This window comes from Diabrotica virgifera, chromosome 9 (genome assembly GCF_917563875.1).
Source record: "Diabrotica virgifera virgifera chromosome 9, PGI_DIABVI_V3a".
Lineage (NCBI taxonomy): Eukaryota > Metazoa > Arthropoda > Insecta > Coleoptera > Chrysomelidae > Diabrotica > Diabrotica virgifera.
In genome coordinates this window covers 154,086,957-154,112,237 of record NC_065451.1, presented here as the reverse complement: position 1 = coordinate 154,112,237, position 25,281 = coordinate 154,086,957, and the positions used below count along the sequence as shown (strand labels likewise).

The 25,281-nt window shown below is 31.8% G+C and overlaps 1 long non-coding RNA gene across 1 annotated transcript; it reads right to left on the bottom strand.

The window, feature by feature from the left end:
• Nucleotides 1-18,843: 18,843 nt before the first annotated feature.
• Nucleotides 18,844-20,676, bottom strand: LOC126892275 (uncharacterized). The gene is made up of 3 exons (XR_007700756.1): nucleotides 20,524-20,676; nucleotides 20,020-20,329; nucleotides 18,844-19,609 (listed from the first exon to the last, which is right to left on the bottom strand). It is a non-coding gene; the product is annotated as an uncharacterized LOC126892275 (long non-coding RNA).
• Between the last annotated feature and the right edge of the window lie 4,605 nt (nucleotides 20,677-25,281).

Below are 25,281 nucleotides of genomic sequence, written 5' to 3'. Positions count from 1 at the left end.
TATACCAAATTAACGAAGGATCCAACGAAAACACTGGAAAACAAAATCTATAGAACTTTATTCAAATTTAAAAATGATCTAACATACTATCAAAGAAAATTAATTACACCTCATTACAGTAAGTCACCACATTTTTATGGAGTACCGAAAATTCATAAAGCGAACATACCACTTAGACCCATTTGTAGTACCATCAGTTCTCCTTGTAGTGAACTATCAAAATTTTTATTAAACATTATAAAACCATTTGCTAATAATGATGACACATTTATAAAAAATACAAAACATTTTGTAAACAAATTATCAACTATTGAGTTTAATCCAAATAATATTTTAGTAAGTTTTGACATAAACAGTTTATTTACAAATGTGCCATTAGATAAAACTTTAAACATAATCAAAACGAAATTAGAGAATGATGATACATTGACAACTAGGACAAAACTAAATGTATCAGCTATAATGGAGTTATTGACATTATGTACTAATAATACCTATTTTCAACTAAATAATGAATTTTATAAACAAAATTTTGGTCTAGCAATGGGCTCCTCTTTATCTCCATTATTGGCTAATATATTTATGGAGGATTTCGAAACTAATATCATTTCTAAACAAAATTTAAAACCCACTGTATGGTGGAGATATGTAGATGATGTGTTTTCAATATGGCCTCATAGATCAGAATTGTTGGATACATTCCTGAATATTATAAACGATCAAGAAGAGACAATAAAATTTACAATGGAAAAGGAATATAATAACACCCTGCCTTTCCTCGATGTTTTAGTCTTAAAGAAGGATACTGGATATGAGACTCAAGTGTATAGAAAACCAACACATACCAACAGATATCTCAATTACAAATCAAATCACAACATCAACGTTAAAAAGGGAATCATAAAATCCTTATATGATAGAGCCAAAATTACTTGTTCTAACGAAAATTCCTTTTTAGAAGAAAAACAATTCTTAACATCTGTTTTATTAAAAAATGATTATCCTTTATCGTTTATAAATAAGGAATTGTCAAGATTGGATCGAATGGAACAGAACAACATAGAACGGGATCCTACAACATTCACAAGAAATAATACGAGGAAAATATCAATACCATACATAAAAGGACTATCCGAGAAACTTAAAACAATAGGAAATAAATTCAACATTTCAACAACATTCAAAACAACCAATACATTGAGATCTATTCTATCTAAAACTAAACCTAACAATGAACAAGAAAGGACAAAGAATTGTATTTATAAAATACCTTGTGAATGCGAACAGTTTTATATAGGTGAAACATCAAGACCATTAAACGTTAGAATAAGTGAACTGTTGAATACCCAGTAAAAATAAGCAACGGCAAATCTAGGGGATTTTTGTTATTGTATGATGTAGTTGGAAACAATGTTATATAAGTGTCAGATGTCAACGAGAAGTAAAACATGTGTCAAAAAGAAAAATAAATGTTGATTTTGATGTTTAAGTTATTTGTAGAATTATTGAGTTTTCTTTTAAAATAAAACTGACTAGAAGTACTTCGGTGTTTAATTAACATCCACGCAATTCTGCAAAACATCAGGTTATGGCCCAGATCACTTGTTTTCGTGAGTATTTCGCCAGTAAAAAAAGTCAGTGTTGAAGAGCCTGTGTCGGTAGTTTGCCGCGGCCAACGAAAATAAAAAAGAAAAGCTGAAAAAAAGGTGAAAAAGAAGCTCGAGTATATATACATAAAAAAAGAAAAACATAAATCCGAAAAATGGAAAATTCATCGGCTGCGTTGAAACTTAGTGGTGGTGACAACTGGGTAGCCTGGAAATTTCAAACAAGGGTAGTGCTAAAAAGCCGTGGTTATTATGACATAGTAATAGGAAAGTCTGTGAGACCGAGCACTACTGGAGATGACCAAAAGAAATGGGATGCTGGTGATTCAAAAGCACAAGAATTTATAGTAACCAGAATAGAGCAAGGCCCTATGACACACATTTTATCCTGTGAGACCTCGAAAGATATGTGGACAAAGTTGAAGTCTGTCTACGACAAAGAGTCAGAGGTGAGCATTCATTTAATGCAACAAAAGTTTTTTCTCTTGGAGTTTTCATCAGGTAAAAATGTTGCCTCATTCATATCACAGCTTGAAGATATAAAAAATAAGCTAAAACAAGCTGGTGAAGAGCTGTCCGATAAAATGATCATGACAAAAATACTTATGGCATTGCCAGAGGAATATAAGCATTTTCGGTCCGCATGGGAATCCGTACCATCTGATAAACAAACTCTAGATGAACTTACATCAAGACTACTTATCGAAGAAGAAAGAAGTAAGTCAGCACAGGGCAGCACAGCATTGGCGATGAAAAGTGATACAAGCAGAGAATTTAAAGGGCAAAAGAAAACCAGGTTAAAGTGCCATTTTTGTGGCAGAGGTGGCCATATTGCGAAAAATTGCTTTTTCAAGAAGAAAGAGAGAGATAATAATAGCCAGAAAGACATAAAAGTATGCAGTCAATGTAAAAGACGAGGACACAACTTACAAGAGTGTTGGTTTAATAAAAATAAAAATGAAAAACAACAGACAAGCAGAGAAGAAAATAAAATTGACAGTAATGCATTCATGGTATATACTGGGAGTAAGAAAAATAAAAATGAATGGTGCTTGGACACAGGAGCTAGCGAACATATGTGCTGGAATCAAGATCTGTTTGAAGAATTGATAGAGATAAGCTATAAAAAACAAGTAAAAGTCGGAAATGGAGAAAAATTACCAGTTAAAGGTATTGGAAAAATAACTCTATGGGCATTTAATGGTAAGAAATTTATAAAGTCAACCCTGTCAGATGTATTATTTGTGCCAGATTTAAAATTTAATTTATTCTCAGCTGGATGTGCCTTAGATAAAGGTTATAAGATGTTTTCAAACAATGAAAAATGTGAATTTTATAATGACAAAGGAGAAATAAGAGCATTGGCAACACGGGATAACAAATTATACAAAATGTTATTCTCACAAGAACAAAACACTGAAACCTTTGCAAATATTTTAATTTCGGAACGCACCCCTAACGAAAACTTGTCTGACGGTCAAGTTCAAGAAAACAGCTGTTTAGTAGATGTATTTTTATCAGAGTGTAATTCTGCAAAAACAACAGAAAGTTTGAGAGTTTGGCACTGCAGACTAGCACATCAAAATACTACATATGTGAGAAACTTTTTAAGGCAAAATAACATTGATTTTATAGACGAAAAATTCGTGTGTGAACAGTGTTTAACAGGTAAACAACACAGAATACCATTCAAGTTAAGTGAATCAAGAGCAAGTGAGCCATTACAATTAGTGCATACAGACGTATGTGGCCCTATGGAAGAAGAGTCTTTAGGGGGAAATAGGTATTTCCTGTTGTTAAAGGATGACTATACAAATTATAGGTACGCGTATTTCATGAAAAATAAATCAGAAGTTAAGAAACACCTTAAAAATTTTATATCATTAGCCGAGAGAGAGACAGGCTACAAGATGAAAACTTTACGATCAGATAACGGTTTAGAGTTTATGAACCAAGAAATAAAGGAGATGCTTGACTATCAAGGCATAAAACATCAGAGATCAGTAGTGTATACGCCTCAGCAGAACGGTAGGGCTGAGAGGGAAAATAGAACCCTAGTTGAATCAGCCCGAACTATGATACAAGGGCAAAAGTTGAATAAAAACTTGTGGGCAGAGGCCATACATACAGCAGTGTATGTTTTAAACCGAACAGGCCCTAGTAGCATAAAAAATGTGACACCTTATGAATTATGGTACAAAAAGAAAGTCAATAATATTTCTACACTCAAGAGTTTTGGTTCTAGAGTATCAGTGCATGTCCCAAAAGAGAAGAGATTAAAATGGGATGCAAAAAATATGTTTGGTTTCTTTATTGGCTACAGTGAGGATGTAAAAGGTTACAAAATATTTGTCCCAGACAAAAATAAAGTTGAAATTCATCGAGATGTCATATTTTTGCCCGAGAAAACCATAGAAATAAAAAATGGGGAGACAGACATGAATAAAAACATACAGATGATATGTGAGGAAATAAAGTCAGAAGAAGATGACAGTGAAGCAGAAGAACCTCAAAATAATAGAGAAGAAAGCAGTGAGAGTGACCTCGAAACTGATAGCAGTATTGAAGATGTGAATGAAATAGAGCAGGAGCATGGATATGACCTGAGAAGACATATAAAAAGACCCTCAAGATATGATGATTATGTTCTGGATGATGACGAAATGAGTTTGTTGACTTTTAGTGATGATGAAGAACCCCAGACGTATGATGATGCAGTGGCCAGTAGTGAGTGTAAAAATTGGAAGAAAGCTATGCAATCAGAAATAAATGCGTTGCTAGAAAATGAAACATGGGAGTTTGTGCAAAGTAGTGATGGTCAAAAAGTCATTGAGTGCAAGTGGGTGTTCAAGAAAAAGAAAAATGAAAATGGTAAAGTAGTGAAATATAAAGCTCGTTTGGTAGCTAGAGGTTTTCAACAAATTGGTATGTGTTTTAATGATATTTATAGTCCAGTAGCAAAATTACCATCAATAAGGATTTTCTTAGCCATGTGTAATACTTTTGATATGAAAATTCATCAAGTAGATGTTTGTAGTGCATTTCTAAATGGGGATATTAAAGAAAATGTTTTTATTTCACTCCCAAAGGGATTTAAAGAAAAAGAGGGCACTATTTGCAAATTAAGAAAATCCTTATATGGTTTGAAAAGTTCACCTAAAAATTGGAATGACAAATTTCATAATTTGATGCAAAATTTGAGTTTTTCAAGATCTGAATATGAATATTGTCTTTATATTAAAGTAAATGAAAAAGGTAGGATATACATTTTGCTGTATGTTGATGATTTGCTGTTGGCAGGTACAAATGATCAAGAAGTTGAGAAAATAAAATACATTTTAAACAAAAACTTCAAAATGAACGACTTAGGTCAAATAAAACATTTTTTGGGTATGTGCATAACTCAAAATTTGTCTGAAGGCAAAATAAAAATTAATCAAACTGTTTACTTAAAAAATGTTTTGAAGAAATTTGACATGTCAAGCTGCAAACCATCAACAACACCAATGGATAATAATTTTCACCACGATTTTCTCAAACGAGAAAAATCTGAGAGCATAGAGATAGAAAAGAAATGTAGAGTTGCTATAGGATGTTTGATGTATGCAATGTTATGCTCAAGACCAGATTTGTGTATAGCTATAGGTATATTAAGCAGGTATCAAACATGTGCAAGTAACGATTTGTGGGTAGCAATAAAAAGAGTATTGAGATATATTCAAAGCACAGTTACTATGAGTTTGATATACTATAAACATAAATATAAACAGGAAAATTTTATAGTAGGGTACTCAGATTCAGATTGGGCAGGTGACCGTACTGATAGAAAATCTACATCAGGATATGTATTCAAAGTTTTTAATTGCACGGTGTCATGGGCATCACGGAAACAGTCTACAGTCAGTTTGTCCTCTACTGAAGCTGAATATGTTGCACTAAGTGTATGTGTGAGTGAAGCATGTTGGCTAAGATACTTAATGTATGATTTAAAAATAAAACCTGATTATGTAGCGGTTCTAATTCATGCAGACAATCAAAGCGCTATAAGGGTTAGTAGAAATCCGGAATTTCATAAAAGACTAAAACATGTTGATATTAGATTTCATTTTGTACGAAATAAAATTAAGGAAAATATTGTTGTATTAAAATATCTTAATACAAGTGACCAACAGGCTGACATATGTACAAAACCATTAGGTTTAACTCTGTTTAAAAAATTTAGAGAGTTGCTAGGTTTAGAATAAAAAAATTAATTTAGATCTAGGAGATTTACCGTTGAGGGGGGGTGTTGAATACCCAGTAAAAATAAGCAACGGCAAATCTAGGGGATTTTTGTTATTGTATGATGTAGTTGGAAACAATGTTATATAAGTGTCAGATGTCAACGAGAAGTAAAACATGTGTCAAAAAGAAAAATAAATGTTGATTTTGATGTTTAAGTTATTTGTAGAATTATTGAGTTTTCTTTTAAAATAAAACTGACTAGAAGTACTTCGGTGTTTAATTAACATCCACGCAATTCTGCAAAACATCATGAACATCAATCTTATATTAAAAATAGAGAATTTGATAGATCTCAAATATGTCAACATGCATGGGATAATGAACATAGAGTTCAGTGGAGAGATTCAAGTATAGTCCTGAAAGAAACAGATAGTAAAAAGAGAAAAATCAAAGAAGCGACTCTAATTATGCTAAACGAAACCAATTGTGTCGCAAATTCCTCGGTGGAATGCAGTAGGATGTGGATACCCATACTGAAAGAGGAAGTCAATAGAAAGAAAATACCACAATTAGTAAGTCAATAGTCGAGTTAGTACATATTTTATATTTTAGTATTACTTATATACCCATGTATTATTGATATTATTTATAATTTAAACAAAATTATAGTAAAGTCAGAATTTGGTATTAATTTTGAGAATAAATTAAATGTAAGACCAAATACTTACGATGTCGGGATAGTATCACGAGGTTTTTCCTGGTTTTCCCTCGTGATTTACTATGAGATCTCTAACGCTAGAATTTTAATGTCACCGTTGCATGTGGTTGTCTTTTTAAAGGCAGATCACATGCTATGATTTTTTTTTGTGACGGATATTCTTGAGTTGGGGTTGATTTCATGTAATCGAATGAACTATCTTTCAGTAAAGTCGTCCCAGGAACGCAACTCATAAATATTGGCAATATCATTTTAAAGTCTTCTCTTCTACTTTAAAATGTATCATATGTATCTGAATTGCCGATATAAATGAGTCAAATTAAATAAATTATTAGAAGAATTTTTTTACTAAGCAACAACATTTTTGTTTATATTAATAGTATTTTGTATTTTGACAACGGCACCCGATTTGGGCGTCGAAACGTTAATAAAAATCATTTTTTAATAATATTGTGGCTTATTTCCCATTCTAAATAGTTAAAATTGTAAAAATGCCACAAGAAAATAGCTTCAGAACAACATCTTTAATTTTGAACTAAACTTTTAGATAAGTAGTTGTTAATCAATAATTAAATAACTTGGTAACGTAAAAGCCCTTTCCGTATATATTATAAGTAATTCCAGAAGTCTATGGAAATTGAATGAACAGTTTAGCAACAATTAAAATGTTAATTAAAAATTTACGGTGGCTATAATAACGACAATAATTATGATGCATAAGAATAACTATGATTTTTTCATAAAAAGACTATATCTAATGTACTTTACAGAATTGAAATTGAACTATTTAAGCGGCCTCAGGATTATTTTAAAATTATAAACAATTTTTTGGTTTATAAACAAATAGAATATCTCGGGAAATATTAAACTAAATTAAATTGTGAAAACGGTATTCAAAAGACAGCGACAGGACGCTTCTTTTAAAAGAAAAGACGTTTAATTATGACGAGTGGTTCCTACAACCGGTCAAATTTGACCGGAATTTGCGGCAAAGATATAAACAATAGGATCATAATTTTCAAATCATCACCTTTTTATTTTTGTCCTCTTTCTCCACACCAATTTTCATATCTTTAAAATCCTCATAACATATATTAGGTTGAAGAAAATGTAACCCTCATTCAAAATCGGTATACGTTAACAAAATGCATTTTCTCGGCTTCCCATGGAGCAATTTCCTTCATTCTTTTTTTGTTCCCTAATAACTCGAGTAGAGCCATCGAACTGACGCATTATTAAATGTCAAACTTGCTTTTGTTTTGTTATAATAGATTAATTTATTTATGAGAACAGAAAATTACATATTTTTTTCCAGTTGTAGGCTTTTTTTTAGATAAACTTACTACAAGTGTACCTTTTAAAGTTAAAAACATAAATATTCTCATTTGAAAGCTGTATAATTATTTAAACAATTTTTATTTAAACAAATTAAAATATTGTGTTATAATAAATAAATTAATTTATTATAACAAAAGAAAAGCAAGTTTGACATTTAATAATGCGTTAGTTCGATGGGTCTACTCGAGTTACTTGGGAACAAAAAAAGAATGAAAGAAATTGCTCCATGGGAAGCCGAGAAAATGCATTTTTTTAACATATACCGATTTTGAACTTTGAGGGTTACATTTTCTCCAACTTAATTTTTGATTGGAATTTTGCTATTTTTGGCAATTTTCACACGTATTATCGATAGTTTTTATTATAATAATATATGTTATGAGGATTTTAAAGATATGAAAATTGGTGTGGAGAAAGAGGACAAAAATAAAAAGGTTATGGTTTGAAAATTATGATCCTATTGTTTATATCTTTGCCGTAAATTTCGGTCAACTTTGACCGGTTGTATCTCAGGAACTACTAGTCATAATTAAACGTTTTTTCTTTTAAAAGAAGCGTCCTGCCGCTGTCTTTCGAGTACCGTTTTCACAATTTAATTTAGTTTAATATTTCCTGAGATATTCTATTTGTTTATAAGCCAAAAAATTGTTTATAATTTTAAAATATTCCTGAGGCCGCTTAAATAGTCCAATTTCAATTCTGTAAAGTACATTAGATAGGTATGGTGTCTTTTTATGAAAAAATCATAGTTACTTTTATGCATCATAATTATTGTCGTTATTATAGCGACCGTAAATTTTTAATTAACATTTCAATTGTTGCTAAACTGTCCAATCAATTTCCATCGGCTTCTGAAATTATAATATACACGGAAAGGGCTTTTAAATTACCAAGTTATTTAATTATTGATTAACAACTACTTATGTAAAAGTTTAGTTGAAAATTAAAGATTTTGTTGGAAAAACCCGCTTTTTCCGGGGAAAGTTTTCGTCGAAGTAAACCGGAAAAACACATCTCTATGCAGAATTTAATTGCGGTGAATTTTTATTTGGGTGTTTTTGGTCTAAAGTTAAAATCTTTGGAGTTATAGAGCAAAAATTGAAAAAAACACGATTTTCGGACGCCATTTTGTTTATAAAAAAAGTAGCACACTATCTGCGGACTTTGCATATCTATATTATTAATATATACAATCATTAGATTCGATTCCAGCAATAAAATTGCTGGTAAATAACTTTTCCCAATAATGGCCTATTCTCCGATAATCAGCCCAGACTAGAGTGGGAGAGAGCATGGAGAGAGTTCATCTCACTTATGGTAGGGGAGCCCAAGCGGGATTTTTGCAGTTACTCGAGCGCGTCAGATTCGCATATGGAGAGAAACCTGGTACCCTGCAGATGTACCTCTACCATATATTGGCTTTTAACACAGGGGAGTTCGTTAAGGGGGGCCAGAAAAAAAAATCTATCCTTAAAAAAAACTCGAAATTGTCTGATTAATATGAATATCTAAGGCTCGGTTTCATAATCAGTTAAATTGGACTTTATATTTTAAAGTTGGTACCTTTATCAATGCAATCCATATGGGTAAATGTCAACTTTAAAGTGAACTTTAGTTAATGTTCACTTTAAATTGATTATGAAACCGGGCGTAAGAGTACATGCAAAAGAGTGTATATTTAAAAAATCTGACGATTTGAGCGGGGCGTAAGGAAATGGGTGAGTCGATAAAGTTTCACAAGAAAAAAGCGAGTATTTCGCGAAATGAATGACAGATCGAAAAACTAAAAAATATGTGCTCAACATTTTTTAAGAATCTATCGAATGATACCAAACACGACTTCCCACGGAGAGTGGTGGGGGGTAAATTTAATATTTTAAATACGAATCCCGCGATATTTCGCGAAATGGACATCAGATAGAAAAACTGTAAAATACACTTATTCAATATTTTTGAAAAATCTATCGAATGGCACCAAACACGACTCCCCACTGAGGTGGGGTGGGGGTTACTTTAAAATCTTAAATGGGAGCCCCCGTTTTTTATTACAGATTTGGATTCCTTACGTAAAAATAAGTAACTTTTATTCGAAACATTTTTTCGAATTATGGATAGATGGCGTTATAATCGGAAAAAACGATTGTTGGAAATGGAAAATTAAATTAAAAAATGGCAAGCGCCCACTAAAATGGAAAACTTTACTTAACTTTCTTTGGTTTTAGGACCTACTCTTCACAACCCAATAGGTCCTCATGACGCTCGAGTGACTGCACATTTAGCATACTTTGCTCCCCTACTATTAGTAGGGAGAATGAATTAAAGGCCGCGTCCCACCATCAAATAATTTGATCAAACTGGTTTGAGCAAACTGAAAGTGACAGTTAGTGACGTCACGTCCTGAGTGTTCATTGTGGATAATAATGAAAAATTTTAATTTTAAATAAAGTACAAACAAGTTAGACAACTCAATACAAAAAAATTGATCAAACTAGACTGATAGTGAGAGCACAGTTTTTAGATTTTCAAAAAAACTGCAATTGTGACGTCACTTTGACGTACTTCCGGAGTTTGCTCAAACTGTTTGATCAAATTATTTGATGGTGAGACGCGGCCTTTACACTTCCCAGGAGTGACCACAACGAGAACAAAACTGAAGCCAAGTGAACACCACACACGAGAGCCAGTGGCGTATCGCGTAGGCCAGAATAAACTATATAAAACTATACAGGGTGTCCCGAAAAGATTGGTCATACATTCTGAGGTCAAAAATAGTACGATTGAACCTAACTTGCCTTAGTACAAATGTGTTCATGAAAAAAGTTACAGCCCTTTGAAATTACAAAATGAAAATCAATTTTTTGCAATATATCGAAAACTATAGAGATTTTTTTATTGAAAATGGACATGTATCATTCTTATGGCAGGAACATCTTAAAACAAAATTATAGTGAAATTTGTCCACTCCATAAAAATTGTATGGGGGTTTTGTTCCCTTAAACCCCCCAAACTTTTGTATTGGCTGTGAGTTTCGATGGTAACGCTCTCTCGCGGTTTGAAACTTATACTTTTCTGATAAAATTGGTGTATGTGAAATATACAAAACGAGAAAAATAGATATTTATCTAGAAAAACACAAATTATGAACTGAAATATTATTGTAACCTGATTACTGAACGAATACACAGAATTAATAGTAAAAGTAATTATGTTTTTTTTTTATTTTATTCATTATAATCATATTATAATTTTAATATTTAATATATAAATTCGTGCGACTGGATGACTGCTTACGCAAGAGGCCATTAAAAAAAGAAGAAGTTTATGTGAAATTTGGAGGTTACCTCTCTTTTTATTGGCTGTGAGTTTCGTCGGTAGCGCTCTCTCGCGATTTGAAACTCGTACTTTTCTGATAAAATTGTTCAAATTCAATACACAAAACTGACACTAACAGAGCTGGCGAAAACTGTCAACTCCCCTCTACTCATCGGCTCACGGCGAATACCATGAATACGTTCCAAGTAATTCATTATTGTAGTACCGTCAGTTAAACGCAACGTTTTTAAAAATTTTTTGCCTCTCAGTATTTTTTCGGTAAGCCAGTTTTTATCGAGATGCGGCTTCTTTTTAAATATATTTACATAAAAATTTTATGGGGGTTTTGTTACTTTAAACCCCCCAAATGTTTGTGTACGTTCCAATTAAACTATTCCCATATAGCACACAACGTCCGATGGACGTCCATATAACGTACATTTAAAGTCCAAGGACCAAAACTGGACGTACTATGTACGTCCATTACGCGACGTCCATTGGACGTTTGATTTCAACGTACATTGGACATCCATTTGTGGTCCATGGAGATTTTACACAAAATGCGACTATTATTGTGAGTAATTATATATAGCTTCCTGTTTTAATCAAAGCAATATTATTAGTAGAATACAAGAAGCTTCTAATAAATGTAGTCACATATTTTTCATCATCGAATTAAAACACTGAACCACTAAAATTATTTCAATTAAACCTATATAATAATAGATGATGATAAAACGATGGTAAACTTTTTCAGAATAACGGAGCTACATCGCGCATCGGTAATTATAGAACTTACAATAATTAGACACTACCAATTTAAATCTTAAATGTACATTTTGTTAAATAACTGTTAAATTTCCCGCCAAACTAAATCAGAATCTTCTTGACAACGTTGTCGCTCTTCACGCTATCGGTCGTAAAAGGTAGTACTAGGCAGGTACTTTTAGGGGATTATCGCTGTAATTGTTGTGGAATACTGAAGGAGGATTTATTTATGATAATTCACAGAATGGCAAACCCGCTTGCAATATACAACCGTACCTAAGTTCTAAGAAATAATGTTTGGAAGGAACAGAACATGTAAAAACCGCTTTTAATGTGCATGCATCATAGGGTGCCATTATCTGAATTTTGTCTTTATTAAGTTATTACATACAATATAATACATCCTGTGATATCTTTGTGTTTGCTGTTTATCGTGCAAGTGCAGTCGTGCATTAATGAAGTTCCTATAATAAAGTATACATAATAAAGAGAAATAAAAAAGGTATTTTGTGTAATATTTTAAAGTATTAAGTTTAGTATTATAGGAACTATTTCCTATACCTAAAGGCTTTTTTCTATGTATGTATTCAAAAAATTATGGACACTAGATTGCTTTCTGAAAAGTGCCCTACAAAAATGTCCATAAGACGTACATTGAATGTACATCAGATGTACATTGAATGTACATAAAATGTACACTGAAAGCTTCAACAACGTTCACTGTACGTTTGTAGCGGACGTTCTATGGACGTCCAATTTTGTGAACTCTGGACGTCCATCGGATGTCCATTGTACCTTAGCGGGACGTCCATTGGATGTTCCAATGTACAGATGTACGTCCATTGGATGTCCATAAAACGTACTTGTGCTATCTGGGTTATTGTGGTACCATTAGTTAAACAGTGTTTTTAAAACTTTTTTGCCTCTTAAGGCCGCGTCCCACCATCAAATATTTGGGAGAGATTAGGGAGAGATTAAATGTCCAGCAAACGACGGCACTGTTGCCAGATTTACCTTTTTCCTTTTAGCGGGAATTTTAAAATTAGTCTAATGCCACTTTGGTTTTAAAAGAGAGTTCTGCATTCTTAAATTTATAACCTTACTTTTACAAGTAATTAGGATTATTTATTTACATGTAAATATTGAAACAAGTATTGTACTGTGTCATGATTTAAAACTCATGCTGCAGTATTTTGAAAAAAAATGAAGCTCAAAAGAAATATACTTATACAGTACAAATTATTTTTTAATGGGAATGGAGATTTACGATTTCAAAGGTGAAAATGTGTTGGATAGTATAGATGGACACTTTTTTATTTTAGTATTAAGTGGTTACATAATTATTCAGAATATTAATAAAAGTACTAGTAATTTGAATTAGTTTTAATTTATAATACCTAGTATTAATTCTCATCATGTATCTGGCTAAATAGCTAAGGGCTAAAGCCGCAAAATAAAAAAATTAAAAAAACATTCTTAGTGGCCTAGCACCTTTACTTTACCTGGGGGCGAGGCGAGTTAATAAATTCTATTTTCTTATTACAGTCATTTTGTGACGGCTTAAGAAGTTACATAAATGACGTCTTTAGGCTGTGAAATATTAACCGTAGAAAGACATCTTTATGACTTGTATTTACATGATATAGGGCTTTTCATTCACAGTAATTTGTTTCGAGCTTCTGTCATGTGTTGTCTAATATTAATATATTTAAGTCATATGTTATTGGTATTGCCAATGATACAAACCAAACACGTATGACGTAGATATATTAATATTATGTGACATGTGACCGAAGCTCGAAACAAATGACAATCGATGAAATGCCCTATTCAATAGGGCTTTTCATTCACAGCCATTTGTTTCGAGCTTCTGTCATGTGTCACATAATATTAATATATCTACGTCGTACGTTATTGGTATATACCAATGATACAAACCAAAGACATATGACGTAGATACATTAATATTATGTGACTCATGACAGAAGCTCGAAACAAATGACAATCGATGAAAAGCCCTATTGGCATCTGCATATCAGGATCCGGTAATACTATATAATTTATCTATGATCAGGATATTGCTGGGTGTACACAAGTAAACAACATTTTTTTGATTAAAAGGTTTATTTCATTAAATCAAAACTTACATGGATACAATTTGAATAAGATATTTTTTCTATTTAAAGTAATATAAGATATATACAAGGTGTAACGAAAATACAGGTCATAAATTAAATCACATATTCTGAGACCAAAAATAGTTCGAATGAACCTAATTTACCTTAGTACAAATATGCACATAAAAAAAGTTACAGCCCTTTGAAGTTACAAAATGAAAATCGATTTTTTCGAATATATCGAAAACTATTAGAGATTATTTATTGAAAATGGACACGTGGCATTCTTATGGCAGGAACATCTTAAATAAGAATTATAGTGAAATTTGTGCATCCCATAAAAATTTTATGGGGGTTTTGTTCTTTTAAACCCCCCCAAACATTTGTGTATGTTCCAATTAAATTATTATTGTGGTACCATTAGTTAAATTCAATATTTCTAAAACTTTTTTGACTCTTAGTATTTTTTCGATAAGGCAGTTTTTATCGAGTTACGGCTTCTTTTTTAATATGTTTACATACAAATTTTATTGGGGTTTTGTTCCTTTAAACCCCCCAAATGTTTGTGTATGTTCCAATTATACTTTTACTGCGGTACCATTAGTTAAACACAGTGTTTTTAAAACTTTTTTGCCTCTTTGTATTTTTTCGAGAAGGCACTTTTTATCGAGATATTACTTCTTTTTAATATCGTTCAAAATATACCTAAAAATGTAAATCATAAATAAATTTTCATATTATTACAAAGTCTTCATAATCGTACTTAGCCATATACAAATATGTGGTGCATTTGACAAATATTCAAAATATCTCGATAAAAACTGACTTTTCGAAAAAGTACTAAGAGGCAAAAAAGTGTTTAAAATATTGTGTTTAACTAATGGTACTACAATAATAATTAAATTGGAACGTACACAAAAGTTTGGGGGGTTTAAAGGAACAAAACCCCCATAAAATTTTTATGGGGTGTCCAAATTTCACTATAATTTTTTCTTAAGATACTACTACCATAAGAATGCCACATGTCTATTTTCAATAAAAGATCTCTAATAGTTTTTGATATATTGGAAAAAATCGATTTTAATTTTGTAACTTCAAAGGGCTGTAACTTTTTTTATGTGCACATTTGTACTAAGGTAAGTTAGGTTCAATCGAACTATTTTTGGTTCCAGAATATGTGATTAAATTTATGACCTGTATTTTTGTTACACCCTGTATTTTAGTATAACTCTCCTACATTAACAAGCTTTAACACATTCAGTGGCCATGACATATGGGTAGCATCACAAAGGTTTTACCGAAGCTACTGACAATGCATAACTTATGTGAGTAGTACTGTGTAACTAAATAAATGATTTAAGTATGTGGTACCAGCCAAGTAGAGCTTGTTCAAGATGGGCACCAAATGTGTTAATCTGGTCATGCACAGAGAGTTATACTATAATATGTTATATCTCATATTGCACACTATTGTAATGAGTGAGCCTACATACACGAACTATAATATATTATTATGGTTCTGTGTATGCAGGCTCACTCATTACTACTGTAGTGAACAATATGAGATGTAATAATATGAGATATACCTATTATATATTATGGTATAGCTCTCCATGAGTGCCAAGTTTTAAGCTTAACTGATAACAACTAACGGATACTCTTTTATCCAAAATTTTATGAAAATTTTGAATGGTCATATTGGTATTAATTCCACAACCCCTTCCTATAACAATAGGCCCATTGTTGGATGCTATTGCAGTAGTTCTACTGGAAATACTTACTAAAATTGTATGTATCTGCATCACTTAGAAGTCTACCCAAAAAGCTATTAATACTCTCTAAACTCTAAACCATCATTAATAGATCTTGTATACATATGATTTTTTTCAGAATCAGATATTTTATTAAGATTTACTTGCCATGCCCTATCTATGTGCCAGGCACTTAACAGTCTATTAGGAGCAATACCCATTACATTTGACAAGGCATTGTAAAAGGTGTCACTTATGCCTGATATGAAAACATTTGACTATACATTAGGGTGGAGCGAAAAAATCAACTTTTAAAATTTAAAATGCCTGTATGCGGAAAAGTGGTCTGCATATTTGTTGTAATACCCTGCAAAATTTCAAATCGATCGGACTTCGTTTAGCGGTGCCCCCACTACTTCGAAATTTGAGGCTATTGGCCTCCCACTAAAGTAATGCGCCGATGCGCCCGCCTTCGTTAATACTTACTTGGTTAATTTTGGTAGTAGTTCGATTCGAGAGCAAACTGCGTTTCTTGTATTAGTATCAATTTAGATGCAATACAGTGAACCGTTGTTTTATTCTGTGTTGTTAAACTGTGTCCGTGAGATCCGTAAAAAAAGAAAACATGCCTAAAACACGAACAGACGTCGCTTGTTGTGTTTTTGGAGCACCAAGGAAGTTTAAAGACAATATGTTACCGACCTGTGCTGATGTTATCAGAAACTTTTTGTGTATTCGCCAGTTTATGAAAGAAGCTGCAGCAAATAATGCTGAACCAACTGTTAGTGACATTAATGAAATTCTTCTTGTTGAATTAAAATTGCTGTGGGTTAAAGCATCCATTCCGATAATATCCGATCAACAAATTAAATCTAAATTAAAGGAATTACATCAAAAATACAGAAATATTAAAAAACCTATGAAAAGTAGAAACTCAGCCAATATGCAAAGAAAGGTTAAAGATTTTAGAGATTTATTGGAAAAGAAATTGTTTGATATTGCATCATGCAAATGTTCTGACTATTTATTATGCAAATGCAAAAATAAAATACCGGCTCGAGAGCATGACTTCATTAAAGATCAGAGGCATGATAGAAAAATGGTAATTGGTTCGGTGGATAAAGTAATTACCAAAAAACTAGAACGCTCTATTTACCGGAAAATTGTGGAAACACAATCTCCAATAGCTACATCTTCTTCATCAAGATCCGAAACACATCTTCCAGTAGAACAAATTATAAGTGAGTCTTCAGATGAAAGTGCCACAAGTGTCTACGAGAAAAATACAAAGACCGGAACAAAAGACGATTTACCGAATACAAAAAAAACAAAACAAATGCGAATTAGTTTGCCAAACTTAGCTCAAGCATGCGATCGTACAGGAGTATCTGATAGAGTAGCATCCATAATAACAAACTCGGTGTTGCAAGATCTAAGTTTCATCTCGGTAGAAAGTCATGACAAAATCATAGATCGGAGTAAAATTAGGCGGGAGAGAAAAAAAAGGCGCAACCAGATTAAAATTGATGATACAAAAATTTTTAAATTTCTTCATGGAATCTATTTTGATGGTAGAAAAGATAGAACTCTACAAAATGAAATGAAGGATAATAAATACTACAAAACTACCATATCTGAAGAACATATTGTCTTAGTCTCTGAGCCCAAGTCAAAATATATAGGACATATTAGTGTATCGTCGGGTAGTGCAGAAGAAATCAGCAAGACAATGTTGGACTTTCTAAATAAAAATGTAGACCTTGATAATTTGGTAGCTGTTGGATGCGACGGAACTGCTGTCAATACAGGTATTCACAATGGTGTTATCCGTAAAGTAGAACTTGCAATTGGTCGATCAATGCAATGGTTTATTTGCATATTACATACCAATGAACTACCTCTGCGCCATCTAATAAAGCACTTGGATGGAGAAACTACCGGACCACGTGAGTTTTCAGGACAAATTGGAAAAGGACTACAAAACTGCGAGCATCTTCCTGTAGTTAAATTTGAGCAAATTCGATCAGTTTTACCCAAATATGATGCAAAGGAAATCGAGAAGCTTAGCACGGATCAGAAATATTTATTTGAAATTAGTAATTCAGTATCTAACGGTAAAATCTCGAGTGACTTAGCAAGAAGACAACCGGGAAAAATTTCACATGCTAGATGGCTAACAACTGCAAGCAGAATTCTTCGTCTTTACGTAGCAACAGATCCTCCTTCGGAAAACCTAAAATCTTTGGTATGCTATATACAAAACGTATATGCCCCACTGTGGTTCGAGATTAAAGCAAGACCATTTTGTTTTGATGGACCAGTACATTTATTTAATTTAGTAAAAAGGACGAGGTATTTGTCACCTGAACTGCAAAAAATAGTGGACAGGATAATACAAATTAATGGTTATTTTGCACATCCTGAAAATGTGTTGATAGCAATGCTTTGTGATGAACGGCAGCATATCAGAGAGTTAGGTTTGCGGCGAATCTTAAAATCCAGAAACTCCCATGAAATAAGAAAATTTAAAGTCCCAGAAATTAACTTTAACGCAAATGACTACATTGAAATGATTGACTGGCAACAATTAGTGATAAGCGAACCTCCAATGACAAAAAAAATTTCAACAGAAGATCTAAAACAGATGATTAAAGATGTTCCTGAAGAAATGGAGATACTACGTTTTCCCTGTCACTCCCAAGCTATAGAACGCTGCGTTAAGTTGGTAACAGAGGCATCCTTAAAAGTATGTGGGCCTGAAGCAAGAGATGGCTTCATAAGGTCCCAAATAGTTTCCCGACAAGCATTACCTAAATTTAACACAAAAGTTGAGTTTTTAGCTAATCTCAAGCATTAAATCATAAACGTTTTAAAGGTGGGTGGGTGGGTGGAACTCGAATTGCAGCCACCTCCTCGTGGTGAGTTCTGGGTTGTTTTCACGGAAAACAAGCGAAGAGCTGCAAAAAAAATCACTTTATTTTAATTTTTAGGTGGCTCGGGGCACCGGAAAAAATTATCGCATCAAATTCATTTTTTGCAAGCTACTTACACTACACGTGAGACCACTTTTCCACATACAGGCGAAAAAATTTGAGAAAAAAAAATTTTTGTTTTATTTTCACGTTATCTTAATTTTTAGGTGGCTTGGGGCACCGGAAAAAATTATCCCATCAAATTCATTTTTTGCAAGCTACTTACACTACACGTGAGACCACTTTTCCGCATACAGGCGAAAAAATTTGAGAAAAAAAAAATTTTGTTTTATTTTCACTCCACCCTACTATACATATAATACCAACACAGACATGTATTTAAAAAAATTGGTAAATAAAAGTAGGTATCTTTTCTATTTGAAAATAAGAAAGCAGTACAAAATCCATTCCCAAATTCATCTTTTACTAATACTGTCATAAGTTCAAAGTCATAGGATTTGAGCCCATGAGTTCCATCGATTGTGATAAAGGATTTACCAAACTTAATTAACATTTCCTTTTGGCACAGCATTAAGGAAAATAAGACAAAAATCATAAATATTAAATTCAGAATGAATATCCATTAGTATGCCCTGTTGTTTGTAAAATAATATTGGACATGAGTCTGTAAGCATTCAACCCAAAAATAAACACTGGTTGCATCATCATTGTACATATATCCATCTTTCAAGTCAATGCCATAAGAGAGTTTAATGTTTGTGATATCTTTTCTTGTAAGTAAATTAATTCTTTTTAATTCGCCTCCTATGCTATTATGCTATCCTGAACAGTCTGAAGTTTACTAAAAAAAAGTAAAATATAGGTACCTATAGGAGAATCAAACACACTAGTTTGAAATTGTAAACTATAGTAAATATTCATGATTAATATTTAAAAAGTGGTTTAGTGAGTGGTAACATTCTTGTTTTAAATTATATTGTGTATATCGACAGCGGAAAGGCAGGACCTCGTAACTGAAAATTTGTATAAAATGAGTTACTTCGGTTTTCGCTTTAGAATAAGTGTATCAGCACCTATTAAACAGCTTTTAGAGCTGGGAAAGCCTTCCGGAAACTTTCCCAGCTGTAACCACTGTTTAATAGCTGCCGATACACTTATTCTAAAGCGAAAACTGAAGTAACTCATGTTATAAAAATTTTTCAGTTACGAAGTCCTGCCTTTCCGCTGTCAATATGCAAATATTTTACTTACATTTTTGAAGAAAGTCTCAAAATAAACTTTGAAGAGATATTTATCTGATTTTGGTATTTATGTAAGTGCTCTATATCATCATCATGCCCGTAATGTGTTTTAAAATATGTTACTGCACAACAATCGGTTTCAATATTTTTAGATACTATTATTCTGCTAGTACACCAAATAAACATTTTGCAGGATCCTTGGGATTTTAAAGCTCTCTTTCTAATAATTTTTTGAGGATCACATACATATACATTCATAATAAGATGTTTCATGTTCTTGTACTCTCATTCTCTTCCTGTGCCATCCATACAGTGCAAATCTAAAAAAAAAAACAACATAACAGGTGATTACATGGGTAGTTATACTACTTACAGCTTACTTTGTATCTACTCTATTATCTAGTATTACTCTATTAATATCTACCTACATAAAACTATCTTTGAAATCTAAATTTTTGATATCAACATCAACCTTAATACTTAAAAAATAAATAATAATGTGGAAGTTACATACCTAAAAGTTTTTGCAATTAACATTGAGTTTTGAATTGCAATTTTATCAACTGGAAAAGACTGCAACATAATGAGTTTTAAATTATGACACAGTACAATATTTATTGTTTCAATTTACATGTAAATAAAATAATAATAATCCTAATCACTCGTAAAAGTAAGGTTAAGATTTTTGACTTGAGAAAACAGAACTGTCAAATTTAAAACCAAACTGGCAAAAGACTCTAAAATTTTAAAATTCCCGCTAAAAGGAATCTGGCAACATTGCCGTCGTTTGCTGGGCCCTGATTCTAAATCAAATTTCGACACTAAACAAGTCGCTTTCAATATGGCGACGGTTGAAATGCGATTGTGCGAGCCTTGTGGATTTTAGTTGAACTAACGAAGTGACGTCATGAAATAGCGACTATCGAAATTAATAGCGACTTTAAAAAGGGTGTTGATATTATAATTTCGACTGTCGAAATTATTTGACACGGAGATGAATGAATGGCCAAAAGCGAGGTTAGGTTTAGTTTAGATGTGTTTTGTTTATTTCTTGCAAGGAAAACTAAAGCAAAAGGTATTATAATATAGCTGGGTTGAATTGAAATTTGCTTGTTTTGAGGAATTAGATAGAATAGTATTAAATTAGAAATATAATAATTGAGAATGTCCACAACATGAATCATCAACTCAATGAAATATGTAAGGTAATAATCTGGGAAAATTAGTAAAAAACAAGAAAAATTAATTACCAGCTATTTTATTGCTGGACATGCTGAAATCAAATCTTAAGATTTCCTATATTAGTAATATAGCTGTGCAAAGTCCACAGAAAGTGTGCTATTTTGTTTATAAACAAATTAGCGCTCCGAAATCTTTTTTTTATTATTGCTCTATAACTCCGAAAATTTTAACTTTAAACCAAAACACTCACATAAAAATTGACAGTAATTTAATTCTGCACATTGATAATTTATTCCAATTTCCTTCGACGGAAATTTTCCTCGGAAAATTCGGGTTTTCCAAACAAAATCTTTAATTTTCAACTAAAATTTGAGGGAAGTAATTATTTATCAATAATTAAATAATTTGGTAACAGTGACATAAATCTTTTTTGTTATAAGTGTCTTGAAGATATGAAAATTTGTATGTACAAAGAAGACCGGAATTAAAAGGTATCTAATGGTTCAAAGATTAAAATCCTGTTGTTTATAACTCTGTCGCAAATGCCGGTCAAATTTGACCGGTTATACCTGGAATCACTCCTCGCAATTCAATTTGTTTTTCTTCGAAAAGGACACAGAAGCCGTGCCCTTTTCAACAGCGTTAACTTAATTTAATTAAATCTAATATTTTCTGAGGGGTTCTATTTGTTTATAAGCCAAAAAATTGTTTCTTTATAACATTCCTAAGACCGCTCAAATGGTCCAATTTCAATCCTGTAAGGTACGTTGAATAGATAGTGCTTTTTTATACGAAAATCATAGTTATTCTGGTGTATCATAATCTTTCTGGTTATTATTTCGACCGAAATTTTTTAATTAACATTTTAATTATTGCTAAACTATTGGTTAGATTGTCGCCTGTTTCCTGATATACAGAGAGGGGCTAAATTATGGAATAAATTCATTTTCTCTAAAATGGACGATTTTAGAGAAAAATCCCGAAACAGGTCGATTTTTATTTTTAAATTAAATTTCTTGGCATATATTTCAAACTAGTGACGTCATCCATCCGAGCGTGATGACGTAATCGATTATTTTTTTAAATAGGAATAGGGGTTCGTGTTGTAGCTCATTTACAAAGGCGTTCAATTCTCTATTCAGTATTATAAACATTAATATCATTATTTATACAGGGAGGCCAAAAAAATTTTTAAATTAAATTAATTGACGCAAGAAGAAGAATGCATGTAATTTATTTAACTCAAAATATATTCTATTGCTGTCAGAAAATAGAAAAAAATGTTTATTTTGCAAATAAACATTGCTTTTAGCTTAAATTAAATGTTCAAACTGCCAATAGGTAGGAGCATTGATTAATAAGTACGTAGGAGGGAGGCTGTTTGTGATTTAATTTAAGCGAAAAGAAATGCTTATTTGTGAAATAAACCTTTTCTTCTATTTTCTGACAGCAGTACAATGTATTTTGAGTTAAATAAATTACATACATTCTTCTTTTTGCGCCAATTAATTTAATTCAAAAATTTTTTTTGGCAACCCTGTATAAATACCTAATGAGAATAATGTTTATATTACTGAATAGAGAATTGAACGCCCTTTCAAATGACCTACCACACGACCCCTATTCCCATTAACAAAATTATCGATTACGTCATCACGCTCAGATGGATGACGTCACTAGTAAGAAATATATGCCAAAAAATTCTAATTTAAAAATAAAAATCGACCTCTTTCGGGATTTTGCTCCAAAATCGCCCGTTTTAAAGAAATGAATTTATTCCATAATTTAGCCCCTCTGTATAATCTATTATAATAAATCTTTCATGTCATCAATTATTTAATTATTGATAAATAATTAGGTACTTCCCTAAAATTTTAATTGAAAATTGCAGATTTTTTGGGAAAACTCGGACTTTCTGAGTAAAATTTTTGTTGAAGGAAATCGGAAAAAAAAATAACTTTGTGCAGAACTAAATTACGGTGAATTTTTATTTGAGTGTTTTTGGCTCAAAGGAAAAATTTTAGGAGTTACAGACCACTAATTGAAAAATAAAGAAGATTTAGAAGGGCTAATTTGTTTATAAATAAAATAACACACTTTCTGCGGACTTGTCATACCCCATATTACTAATAAAGTAACGCATAAATCCGTTATTTCGTAAACTGGTTACTTTAGGAAAATTCCCGAAACACGTCGATTTTTATTTTTAAATTACGGTTTTTTGGCATATATATCATACTAGTGAAGTCATCCATCTGGGCGTGATGACGTAATCGATGATTTTTTTAAATGAGAATAGGGGTCATATGATAGCTCATTTAAAAGGGTATTCAATTCTCTATCCAAGAATATAAACATTAACATAATTATTTATACAGTGTGTTCAAAAAACATTTTTTAATTAAAATAAGTGAGACAAAAAGAATATAATGTAATTATTTAATTCAAAATACATTTTACTACTGTCAGTAAACAGAAAAAAATTTTATTTGACAAATAAACATTGATTTTCGCTTAAACGAAATGTTCAAACTGCCAAGCGACAGGTGGGTGGCAGCTTTAACATTGAATTTAAGCAAAAAACAATATTTATTTCTCAAATAAACATTTTTTTCCTGTTTTCTGACAACAGTAAAACGTATTTTGAATTAAATAAATTACGTACATTCTTCTTTTTGTTTCAATTACTTTAATTAAAAAAATGTTTTTTGAACACCTTGTATAAATAATTAGGTAAATGTTTATATTAGTGAATAGAGAATTGAATACCCTTTCAAATGACCTATCACATGACCATTCTCATTTAAAAAAATCATCGATTACGTCATCGCGCCCAGATGGATGACGTCACTAGTATAATATATATGCCAAAAAATCTGAATCTAAAAATAAAAATCGACCCGTTTCAGGATTTTTCATTAATGTCGCTGGTTTACGAAATAATGAATTTATGCGTTACTTTATGGACGCACTGTATATGCAATCTTAAGATTCGATTTTAGCAATAAAATAGCTGGTAAATAATTTTTCCCAAAAATTGCATTTTTTTCGATAATTTTCCCAGACTATCAACAAGTTCCAATAAACGGGAGCGCCAACCCAAATTCTGAGCAGTCTCAACATGATAAGGTTAATATCCCCAGTTGTAACTAATATCGAAATGAATAAGAATCGCTATATTCTGCGGCTGTCATGGCGGTGTCGAAATGAAATTGCGACTGTCGAAATGAATTAGAATCAGGCCCCTGGACATTTAATCTCTCCCGAGAGATTAAATGTCCAGCAAACGACGGCACTGTTGCCAGATTTACCTTTTTCCTTTTAGCGGGAATTTTAAAATTAGTCTAATGCCACTTTGGTTTTAAGAGAGAGTTCTGTATTCTTAAATTTATAACCTTACTTTTACAAGTAATTAGGATTATTTTATTTACATGTAAATATTGAAACAAGTATTGTACTGTGTCATAATTTAAAAGTCATGTTGCAGTATTTTGAAAAAAAAAATGAAGCTCAAAAGAAATATACTTATACAGTACAAATTATTTTTTAATGGGAATGGAAATTTACGATTTCAAAGGTGAAAATGTGTTGGGATAGTATAGATGGACACTTTTTTATTTTAGTATTAAGTGGTTACATAATTATTCAGAATATTAATAAAATTACTAGTAATTTGAATTAGTTTTAATATGTATTATAATAGTATTAATTCTCATCATGTATCTGGCTAAATAGCTAAGTGCTAAAGCCGCAAAATAAAAAAAATTGAAAAAACATTCTTAGTGGCCTAGCACCTTTACTTTGCCTGGGGGCGAGGCGAGTTAATAAATTCTATTTTCTTATTGCAGTCATTTTGTGACGGCTTAAGAAGTTACATAAATGATGTCCTTAGACTGTGAAATTTTAACCGTAGAAAGACATCTCTATGACTTGTATTTACATGATATAGGGCTTTTCACTCAGTCATTTGTTTCGAGCTTCTGTCATGTGTTGTCTAATATTAATATATCTATGTCATATGTTATTGATATTGCCAATGATACAAACTAAAGACGTATGACGTAGATATATTAATATTATGTGACGCTTG